Source organism: Macrobrachium rosenbergii, chromosome 13, assembly GCF_040412425.1.
Source record: "Macrobrachium rosenbergii isolate ZJJX-2024 chromosome 13, ASM4041242v1, whole genome shotgun sequence".
NCBI classification, from domain to species: Eukaryota; Metazoa; Arthropoda; class Malacostraca; order Decapoda; family Palaemonidae; genus Macrobrachium; species Macrobrachium rosenbergii.
The window spans coordinates 57,321,122-57,331,908 of NC_089753.1; the positions used below are offsets into that span (position 1 = coordinate 57,321,122).

General features: G+C 41.0%; 1 long non-coding RNA gene across 3 annotated transcripts in view; it reads left to right on the forward strand.

The window, feature by feature from the left end:
• The window catches only part of LOC136845349 (uncharacterized), a 753,869-nt gene that overhangs the window by 225,256 nt on the left and 517,826 nt on the right, over nt 1-10,787 (forward strand). The gene's annotated exons all lie outside the window — the stretch shown is intronic.

Here is a 10,787-nt window from a genome sequence, read left to right on the forward strand (position 1 = left end):
TTCAAGTAACACGCGAACACCCAAACAACACGTGAATGAGCTCCCAACTGCTCAGCGACCCCCTCCACCACCTCACAACAGCCGTTATGCGCATGCGCAGCCTTCCAGACGCGTCAGAACCTTCAGAAGAAATATCTTTCCTAGAATTCTGCGGCGGTTCGGTTCTGATCTGAAGCGTCGGTTCCGTTCTGATCTGAGGCAGTGTGTGCAGTCAGGTTCAAATGTTTGTTTTCGATTTCTTTCCGACATTTCGTTTCCGATCTGACACGTCGTTTCTGACACAGTGTGCGCCAAGCTTAAATTAAGGAAGCGACTGTGGGTATCATTTGTCATTGGTATGGCTATTTTAAGTATTTTAGGGACTGTACACATAGGGCATAGTAGAGCTTCGGAGGGTGTATTTCCTTGTGAGTATCGATAATGATAATTTTGAGTACGTATTAAAATTTTGTTCCACTTCCAAACATCTATATCTTTATTGGTAATTCCGTAATTATTTTCATCAGTAGATAACTACTTCAGTTCAGGTTTATAATCCATTATAAAGAAGTCAACAAGTGACTTCTTTACGGATATATAGTTGTCTTTGGGGTTGCTGTACCCCACTTGTCTCATGTTAATGTCTACCAGTTCACGCTTTCCACGTTTTTCTTTTCTCTCTCTCTCTCTCTCTCTCTCTCTCTCTCTCTCTCTCTCTCTCTCTCTCTCTCTCTCACCCGTGCAAACGCACACTCATACCAAAGATTGTAATGGTCTAAAATAAAAAAAGTAACTTTCTGATGCCAAATACTGTTTATGGATGTGTGAAGGAATAAAAGTACATAAAAAGAGAGGAACTAAATAAAAATGAAGAACAGGCAGGTGTGAACCTCAAAAGGAGAATAGAGAACTGGGGAACGTAAAGTGAAATTAAAATTAAAATTAAGTAAGAATGGTCTCGGCAAGAGACTGGACTGGAGCTTGGCTGAGAACCTCTCCAGAATTTTAATGGGCGGAACCACTTCCACCAGAGAACGAGAGTTTCAACGCCAGACATAAAATTGGAAAGTTTTAGAGGTTCTTTCAAATCCGGCTCCTTGCATAAATTGTTGGATACGTCGCTTGATATGTGGATTATGAGAAGGATAAACACAAGGACTCGAAGTATATTTGCAAACTCTTCCTTATTTGACGATTTTATATTTAATACCATATATCTCATTATTCTTGTAAATATCTTTTATACACACACATATACTTGGACGCACACCGTCGAAAAAGTGCCAGGGCTTATATACAGATATATATATATATATATATATATATATATATATATATATATATATATATATATATATATATATATATATATATATATATTTTCCATATATATATAACCATACCTTGGAATATTCTTTCTCGAACCTCAGATAAACTTCTTTAAAAAGACGTGAAATTCACCAAAGATTAAAAAAAAGGAAGTAAACGTAATTATAATTTTCCACATCTTAGGATATCAATATTCTAAAGCAGCCTTACTGATCCTGCCCTCCCAAAACATATTACCAATAATAATAAATAGACGATATCCTGTGACTGTCTGAAATCCATTGCCCTCAACGTGAATCATACTAAGGACATAATCTGCAATCTCAAGAGGATAACTGATGAGCTTTGTGAAGCTCAAGGACTGGAGATACCTACCTTCTTAACGAGGTGTTTTGGCTTGAGCATATGGCAGTTGGAATGGTTATGTAAAATTACGTAAATAACACAACACGTTTATTTGCAAGGTGAGCAGATGAAGATAATGCATCCCTCAACAAGAGAAATCTTTTCTGTATACATTTAGAGTGAAACGATAATGTTCCTCTTCTGATTACTCCCACTGTAAACGAAGCCATTGCGCCACAAAAGGAAAACGATATGAAATAAACGCCGCTTAAGCGGCTTTTCTACATATACAGTCTCCTTGTGTGCATCACCCGCAGGCTACAGTTTTAATAATTCACAAGAGAATCAAAGCGAAATAGCATTTTTATCTGGTGATAGATTTCAAGTGATTTTTTTCGAGTGATTTAAAAAAGCAGAATCCTTATCCAGTAAAAGAGACAAAAGACACGTTGAAAAAATTGCCAGCGATTTCCTCCGGATGTCACAAAAGAGTGAGTTCTAAGGGAATGATCCATTATAAAAAATGGTAGACATTTATCAGTGAGATGTGTCCACAACGTAATTTCATTTCCCACAACTCAGTAACGGCTTTAAGGACGGTAAACCGTAAAATCGAAAATACCTCGTACATAGGCAGCTAAGGGGTAAAAGTGATTACTGGTTTTATATTGAAGTTTGGCTTTATGGTAGTGGTGGCTCAGTCATGTTGCTGATTACGTAAGGTGTTTACGGTTAAAAGTCTATGGCAAGTAAAATAGTGAAGTATATGTTTAGCTTTTTAATGACAGAACGTGGCGCAAGAATTATATGTTCACAGATTAGCTCCTAATATCTGGGAAGATTTCCAGGGATGTTAAATGGTACAAAACAGTTCATCGAGTCCTGAACGAGAAGTCTATCATGATACAAAATTACTATCCATTTCAGGTTACGCAAGTCACCGTTTTTCTCAAATATCTTTCAAACTAATTACTTGATTGAAATGGTACTTTGACAGTGTATATGACACCTCCCTCTAATTTTGGTAATATAGTGCATTGTCAAATGGTTTTAGTTAGGCGTTTATTCTTGACTTACATGGTGTTGCCAAGCATCGCCAAACTATGCATTCGAACGTCCTTTATCCTCATCCATCCCTCCTTCGCCCTTCCCCTCCTCATCCCTCCCTCAAACCACATACCTGGCCTCCCCATGTCCGTCCCACACCTTTCCTGTGTATCGGGGAAAGCGGACGCTTGATTGCGTAGATTAGTCCTGCTGACTCATGCGACTTTGCCTTTAAAAGTCAAGAGTAAACGCCTTGACTAACACAAGTACCATTTCGATCAAATAATTAGTTTGAAAGATAATTAAGAAACACGATGGCTCGCGGTCCCTGAAATGGATAGTAGTCGTAATATACAATCACAACCACAGCTGGTTCTGGGTATCCTTAAACAATTGCATGATACTTTTTAAGGAACTGACTCAGCTTGATATTAATCTTCCTGTCCACAGCCATTAAAGTTTCTTCATTTCCGTTTCTTGAATCAGATTCTTGGATTTTGTTTTGTTTTAGTCCCTGTGGTATCTCAGCTTGACACTTCTTCTGTCGCCTTCTCTTTGCTTTGGAATTTTTGCAAAATCTCCTGGTTCGATCCAAAACTCTTCCCACGAACCATTCGGTACAACCATTTTGTATTTATACCAATAATTTCTAAGTTAAAAAGTCAAGTATACTTTAGTTTTACCAGACCACTGAGCTGATTAACAGCTCTCCTAGGGCTGGCCCGAAGGATTAGACTTATTTTACGTGGCTAAGAACCAGTTGGTTACTTAGCAACGGGATCTACAGCTTATTGTGGAATCCGAACCACATTATAGCGAGAAATGAATTTCTATCACCAGAAATAAATTTCTCTAACTCTTCATCAGCCGGTCGGTGGAATTGAACTCCGGCCCATCGAGTGACAGTCTGAAGCTCAACCGACTCAGCTAACAAAGGGCATAATAATTTCTAAGATGGCTTAATTAAATGTTAGTTTTTTTTTTTTTTTTTTTTAAATGGCGCATTACAGTATTTTCCAACAGATCCTCCTACAAGTACTTACTTCAGTCGTTCTCTTTCCATCACCCGGTGCGCACTCATGAACATTCCTTTACGTTTCATCTTTTTTATTGCTTCCTCTTAAACAGATTTCTATTTCTTGATCTTGATTCTTTTTTATATTTAGGATATCAGGACGTCTCCTTTTCTGTCCAATCTTTCCAAATCCTGCCCTCAAGAATTTCGACTTTATATTGTTCTCTGCGGATAATGTAATTTCTAAGGGTCATCATATTGTGCCCGAATGTCAGTAATAGTTTGAACTAATTTATATTGCAATCAGCTTTGAATCACATGAAGGTTTGGCGGTATTTTTCTTTCTTATGGCGCTGTTTTCTGAGTTTAAGAAGCAAACCTGTCGTCTGAGTCATAAATCATTCGTATTTAAATTGCGTCTTCTTAGGTTGCATTTTCGTATAGATGGGTGGCCTAAATTATGATAAATGCCTCTGCAGCAACACGTTACTCGTGAATGTATTACTTTCGATTGAAAAAATCCAGTTGTGAAAGAGATCATGTAGTAAACGCCTATACGATAGAGAAAAGAGGAAACAATGCATATTAAAAGAAATTGAAGATATAAAACTACTGACTCCACTGATCATTATGATTCAAGTATTATTTTCTTTTGCCTGATATTTGAACTTGTGAGGACAAAGATTTGCTGACATAGGAGATATTTTTTCTTACTCCTAGAGAGAGAGAGAGAGAGAGAAGAGAGAGAGAGAGAGAGAGAGAGATTCCCAAAGACGGTGTAGAGATCTATTTGCATTTTTTGGTGATCGTAACCTCAACGCCATTCCATCTTGTAAACCCTTATACTGTGACGTTAATGGGAAGGGAGTTACTTTCCTTTTCTACAGTTTTTTGGATGCTAATTATGGATTTACCTTCAATTTCTGTCGCACGAATGTTATTAACCTGTAATTAACTCCTGAAGTTCATCCAACAAGGTAGGGGGCCCGATGGGAAAGCAGGGTTATGGGTGGGGTATATACCCCAGGGACAGGTGATCTGCTCCCTCTCTTCCAACAAGTTAGGGGACAGTGTTATTTGGATATGTAACGGCTCACCTGCTTGTTTCTACCCTACAATTTAGGGGACCCCTAGAGAAAGCGGGGTTATGGGTGGGGTAGACGACAAGGCATGAGAAACCGGCCAAAATTTACTTTTTACGGCACCCCAGACGTGAGAAACCGCTAAATAAACAGAGAACTAACAAGCACATTAAATGGGCCGACACAAAGGCAACCCCTTCCATTACTACTGTCCTCCCAAACATTTACTGGGGAGACATTGGTTCATCCCTCACTCCCTTACTGAGGAAACTCGGAGATTAGGGGGACTAACCCCCTCAAACACTTATCTAACCAATCACGTTGCGCTGTTAGCCCCCCGTTGAGGAAAACCCCCAAACCTTACCACTCAAAGTTGCTAACATGCCTTCCTACTTAGGGGGGCCGTGTCTGGTTTCTGGGGTTCACGTACGCGTCCTGCACAAGACAGGGCACGGGTACGTCTGTTTAGAATGGTTCATATCCCGTCCGGCAAGTGCAATAACTTGTTAACGTGTTTTCCCTACACATGAAACTAACACACCCTGCATGCAATCCTCCCAAACTATAAGTTAACACAGCAAAGAAGAAAACACTTATACGTTTTTGAGTTTCCTTTTGTAAGTTTCACCGTTCTTGGTTGCACTTACCCGCACTTGTTGCAACACAGGTACCCCTCCAGACCAGTACTGAACATGGCGTAGGGAGATTATATCCCCCCGAGCCTAATACTAAACGTGGCGAAATACGTTTACCCCGCCAACCCAGTACTAAACTCAGCGAAAGTGTATATGTACCCCCCCCAAAAAAAAACACTTTCCCTACATACAATTTTCACATGGTGGTATCGTTCCTTTACTTCCTTCTCATAACCAGCGAGATTCCATTCCCCTGAACCCACTGCTAAACACGGCAAAATGCATTTAACAAGCCAACCCAGTATTAAACACTGCAAAAGCGTATCTGTAACCCCCCCCCCAAAAAAAACACATTTTGCCAGCCCCATTTTTCACTCAGATTTGGTTTCTTTGCTTTACTGTCATAACCAACGCAATGACTTTTTCAACAAAACCATTCCTGTTACCGCCGCGTAAGTTTCCCCCTTACCCCAAGTCCCTCACACAAACCCTTCCCCCAACACCCAATTGTGCCAAACCCCCCACCTCCCACCCCCTTGACCCACCACAACCCTTATCTGCTACTCAGGCCTACGCCCTAAAACATACATTTTGCGCTTTCTTGTTCAGTACATTGGCTGAATCCCTTCCGTCCACGTCGCGTTCGTCTGAGCCGATAACCCAGCACACGCTCCCAGTGTCTTGCACTAACTGCTATCTCAGTTACTGCAACTTTTTTGCCTATTACTTAGGCAATTACCGACAATTAATTAGACTTTGCCAAGATCACGGCCTGCTAAAAGCACAGTGCTTTTGTCCGCACTACGTAAGGGAGTCTCACCTTGATGGTCAACCACTCCTTCAACTCTGCCGGCCCAGAAACCGGTGCCCACACCAAAACCATTGAGAGGAGGTGGCGGAAACTCAGAACCAGCACCCCCAGGTACGGCAGGAGGAAGTACAGTTTTGTAGGCTACCTGGCTGTAGCTTATTTTAAGATTCACTTCCTCAACCCCAATACCAGGTTCCACGCAATTTTGAAAGCAGCAGCTGATCTCTACCCTCCCGGTCCCTAAGGTAAGGCCAGTCAGTTCTATTGGTGTCAACGTTTTTGGGTGCAAATTATTTATTCCTGCCAGGTTGCTCCTTCCAGCCAATGGTAAGTGCCTCCCTGTTCCTTTTTTTACCTTGGAAACTGGTTTTTTTCACCACTTTTACAGCTTCTGGTAAAGTTGATGAAGTTTGATTTTTGTCGGCCACATTCTTTGTCACTGTCCCCGTTATCGGGCAGTGTTTCCTCCCCCCCCACCCCTAGTGTTACGCTTCTACCTGCACTCGTTCCTGACGCATTTCCCGCTTGCGGAACCTTCCTCCCACCCCCTTCTTGGACCGCTCCCCACTTACCCCCGCTTTTGGGGCACATTAGGAATTTTCTCCCTCTCTGCCCCATTAGCCCCCACCCTTTCAGCTGTCCCTCCCTTTTGCGTATGGCTCCCTCTCGTTTTCCCCACCAGCCAGCACCCCCGTAACGTAAACATGTCCTCTCCACTTCTGTTCTCCCCACCCAGAACCCTGGATTCCCACAGCACCCCTTTTCAGTTGAGTAGAGTTAGGGGGCTTATGACACTTGGCCGCCAACAGACAAACTCGCCTCCGGTATCAGAAGCCCTAACAGTGTAGAAAAAACTAGTTTCCAAGGTAAAAACAGGCGTGGAGCTAATATTTAGAATTACCAAAATTAAATTTCCATTTTCATAGTTTAAATAACTAACCCCTTAGTGAAACATTGGAGTTTCTCGTTGGACGAGTCGGTAGAGTTGTCGGCTAGCACTCTGGTAGGCCCGAGTTCGAGTCTCCGGCCGGCCAATGAAGAATTAGAGGAATTTATTTCTGGTGATAGGAATTCATTTCTTGGTATAATGTGGTTCGGATTCCACAGTAAGCTGTAGGTCCCGTTGCTAGGTATCCAATTGGTTCTTAGCCACGTAAAATAAATCTAATCCTTTGGGCCAGCCCTAGGAGAGCTGTTAATCAGCTCAGTGGTCTGGTTAAACTAAGGTATACTTAACTTAGTGAAACATTGAAATATTTCTTGCATTGTGTTTCATCTTATTTAACAGATTCAATTATATTTAAGATCTCACAGGAAAGTTTTCATTAATTTTGTGTTTAGACTCTCGACTTGAATGTTATGCAGTGTCCCAGATTTGTTTCCTGGCAAAGAGAACAGTTCACAAATACAGTTTGATCAGAGCATTTTCATCACGTCTCTTCCTTTTATTCTTTCTACCACAGTCCATTTTGCTTGCCATTCCACTATATCTTTTAGCTCCTTTTTCTACTCGAAGCTCTCACTCTCTGTTTCAACTTTAAGCTTCTAGTTTCTTCTTCCTTTGAAGCACCGTTCTTCTCTTGCATCGTTTCCAGAACTGTGCTCTTATTCGGGGAACACTTGCATCTTAATCTTAAGCTCAAAGTGAACACAAAGGGGGAACTGTGTCAAGCGCCCCTGTACCGCTGATAGTCAGAAGACTCTTGCACGTAGCAAGATGGCAGTTAAACGTCTAAGGCTATTTGGTTTGCAAGGACGGGCAGGCCACTCGAAGAGCCAGGTACCAGGATTCTGGAAAAGAATTCCAGGTTAGCATTCAGATCTAATGATTTTCTCTCACATGAAATTACTTATGCACGATGGAGGAAATTATCAATTAGATTCAGTTAGCACATGGTAACACTATGGTGGGAATGCTCTAACTATTATCACAGAACTAATTTAATTTAAGCTTGGAACAAGTCATGAGGGCAAATGTGCGTACTAGGCTGTGGGAAACAAAGGGGCTTTGATTTAGGAGAATAAAAAGTTGGAAATACTGAAAATGGAGAAAAATTCATAAGAAGGGAAAGAATCTGGCATTTATTGCAACTTCAAGATGTACCTTATTGCATGTGTGCATGGAGCTCGCTTGCAAAAGATGACTTTTGGCTGCAAAAGTTCCAACACATGGGCAGTATAAAAGCAAGAGAGACCGCACCAACTGAGGGCTTTTGCCCTCTGCGATGGAGTGTCGAGCCAAGTGACAGGTCGCAGTCCCCATCCCATTCAATTTCTAGGGCTGAGCACAAGGGCATCGGTTGATCTGGAAGAGCAATAACAGCCAGCACAAAGGTCAAAGGGAAATAGGTCTTATAGCTAAGGCTACTAGGGTTAGCATAGCAGCCGAATTACGGCCCTGAGTGGTCTTTCTGTCCCTAACAGCTTTCTGTCCCCCAAAATCATAAGATGCGGGGATTAAGATGTCGGCACTGTCCACCTCCTAGTGGAGGTCTCCTCCAGCTGCCATTAAATTTGGTTTCCTAGCTAACGGGCTGAAGGGACGAATTTTCTAAATGTGTGAAAATGTATACATATTGTACTTTCACAATGATTTCAAAGGTTCAAGAGAGGAGGTTCTGTATTTTTAAGCTTTCAGAGGATGGTCTGACTCCACCTTCAAGGAAATAAATAATGAAAAAAAACATTCATGTCGGATGTATAAATATGTCCAAAATGGTAAGTGGCTTACTTCTTGGGCTTATGTCCTGTGACTTTGGTATCAGGTTTCATCCTGCGGGCGTCGCCTCCATGTGACCTTCGTAGCTGCATCCTTTCTACTCTGGAGTGTTCATTAACTTCGTTAATCATTTCCACGTGTTTGTTCTGCTTTTTCTCCACGACTTTCTAAACGATCTGACACGTGGTAGTACCTCATAATCGTTTCCTGTATATCCTTCCATGATCTTCTTGGAATGCGTTACAAGAACGTTTTCTACTGTGAGGAGTGTGTTTTGCCTCTGTTGCGAAACATGACATTCATTTTAGCCCAGTTCTTTGGGTGATTCTTTTCGCAGCAATGTTTTGCCATAGCTGAGGCCTGATCGAAATGTCTGTTATTCTGTCTGTGCTTTCAGGCTTTCTTTGCATGTTTTGTATTCTGTACGTTGTATGTCTTCCCACAGTCATTATATTGAGCAGCGTAGCGGTTTTTCCCAATTTGATCCCTGTATTGTTTTCATAGTTCCCTGCCAGTCTATACTAATGTAACCTCCTGTTGAGCGGTTTAATTATAATTATGCTGCTGTCTGGAATTACTAAAGCCTTTTTTACCTTCGTTTCTTCTCTTTTTTGTCTTCCCTGTGATATTGACTTCTGGCACACAGCAAAACCATGACTGTGAGGAGACACTACGGACAGGCCAGCATAAAGGTCACATGGAGTCGACTCCCCATGAGACCAAATACCCAGCTCACTAGCCAGGTTAATGCCGATTCCCGTTAGAAGATCTGCTCAAAGTAATGATTAACATATAGAAGAACAAGTTGTCGTCAAAAGTAAATTATCAGTGCATCTGAAAGGAAGCTCAACTCCCACCTCAAAATCCTCACACGCACACACACGCGCATCAACAAATCTTAGTTGAAGTCGTCCTCCGTCATGATCCTGCAGGAAACTTATAAAGAATAAAAAAAGTAAATGACACGTAATAAATATTGCTGAAGGAGGAGCAACGTCCCTAAGGATTATCTCAGAGGACGGCTCTGCCTTCTCTCTTTCTTCCCCTTATTTTCTCAGCTGTGTGACGTAATGTTGATAAGCCACTTAAAATTAATTTTCTTATGCCGTTGTCCATAATTCTTTCTCCTTATCTAAACAGTATCTCAGAACTTCTCGTGCTTTAATGAGGTTTAGGAAAGGAACGATATTTACCTTTCAGAAGACTAGTCGATGTGGTGAAAAAGGCAACACAAAAATGATTCGTGCAATCACATTTTTGAAGGGCAGCATTAAACTTTTCATTAACGATTTATTGTACTTCGCCGTAAATTATTTTACAATCAGTATTTTCTAAAAGATGTGAGCTTCATATTCGCCCAAGACATTCGTCTCTCAGAACGCTGTGACACTGATTTTTAGGAAATTTTGAGAATTTGTACCAAATGCCTACATGAGCACGGTTAGGAAAATGGCTACAGTAATTGTTTATGGACTTTTTTAAAAGATTTTCGTCTCTTATATAATGTGCTTTCTTGTGTCTCCATTACGCTAAAGAATCTTTGATAGAACTAAATGAAAAAATCCTGGGAATTATTACCGCTGTTTTTGTTCGGGGTTAATCAGGTGCTGTGAAAAATAAGCATGCAGATAAAATGAATACTTTTGTCTCAAACTTACTCTTTTCGTAAGCTTTTCAACCTCTTCTGCTTGATAATGATATTTGGGACAATTAAATAGTAAAGTACGCACAGCATTTTCCCATAGATGTGAACATTTTAATTTTGCACCAATTTTTAGTCCTTTTGTATCACCAAAAGTAAATGTTTCCCAAAAGTATTTGGAAG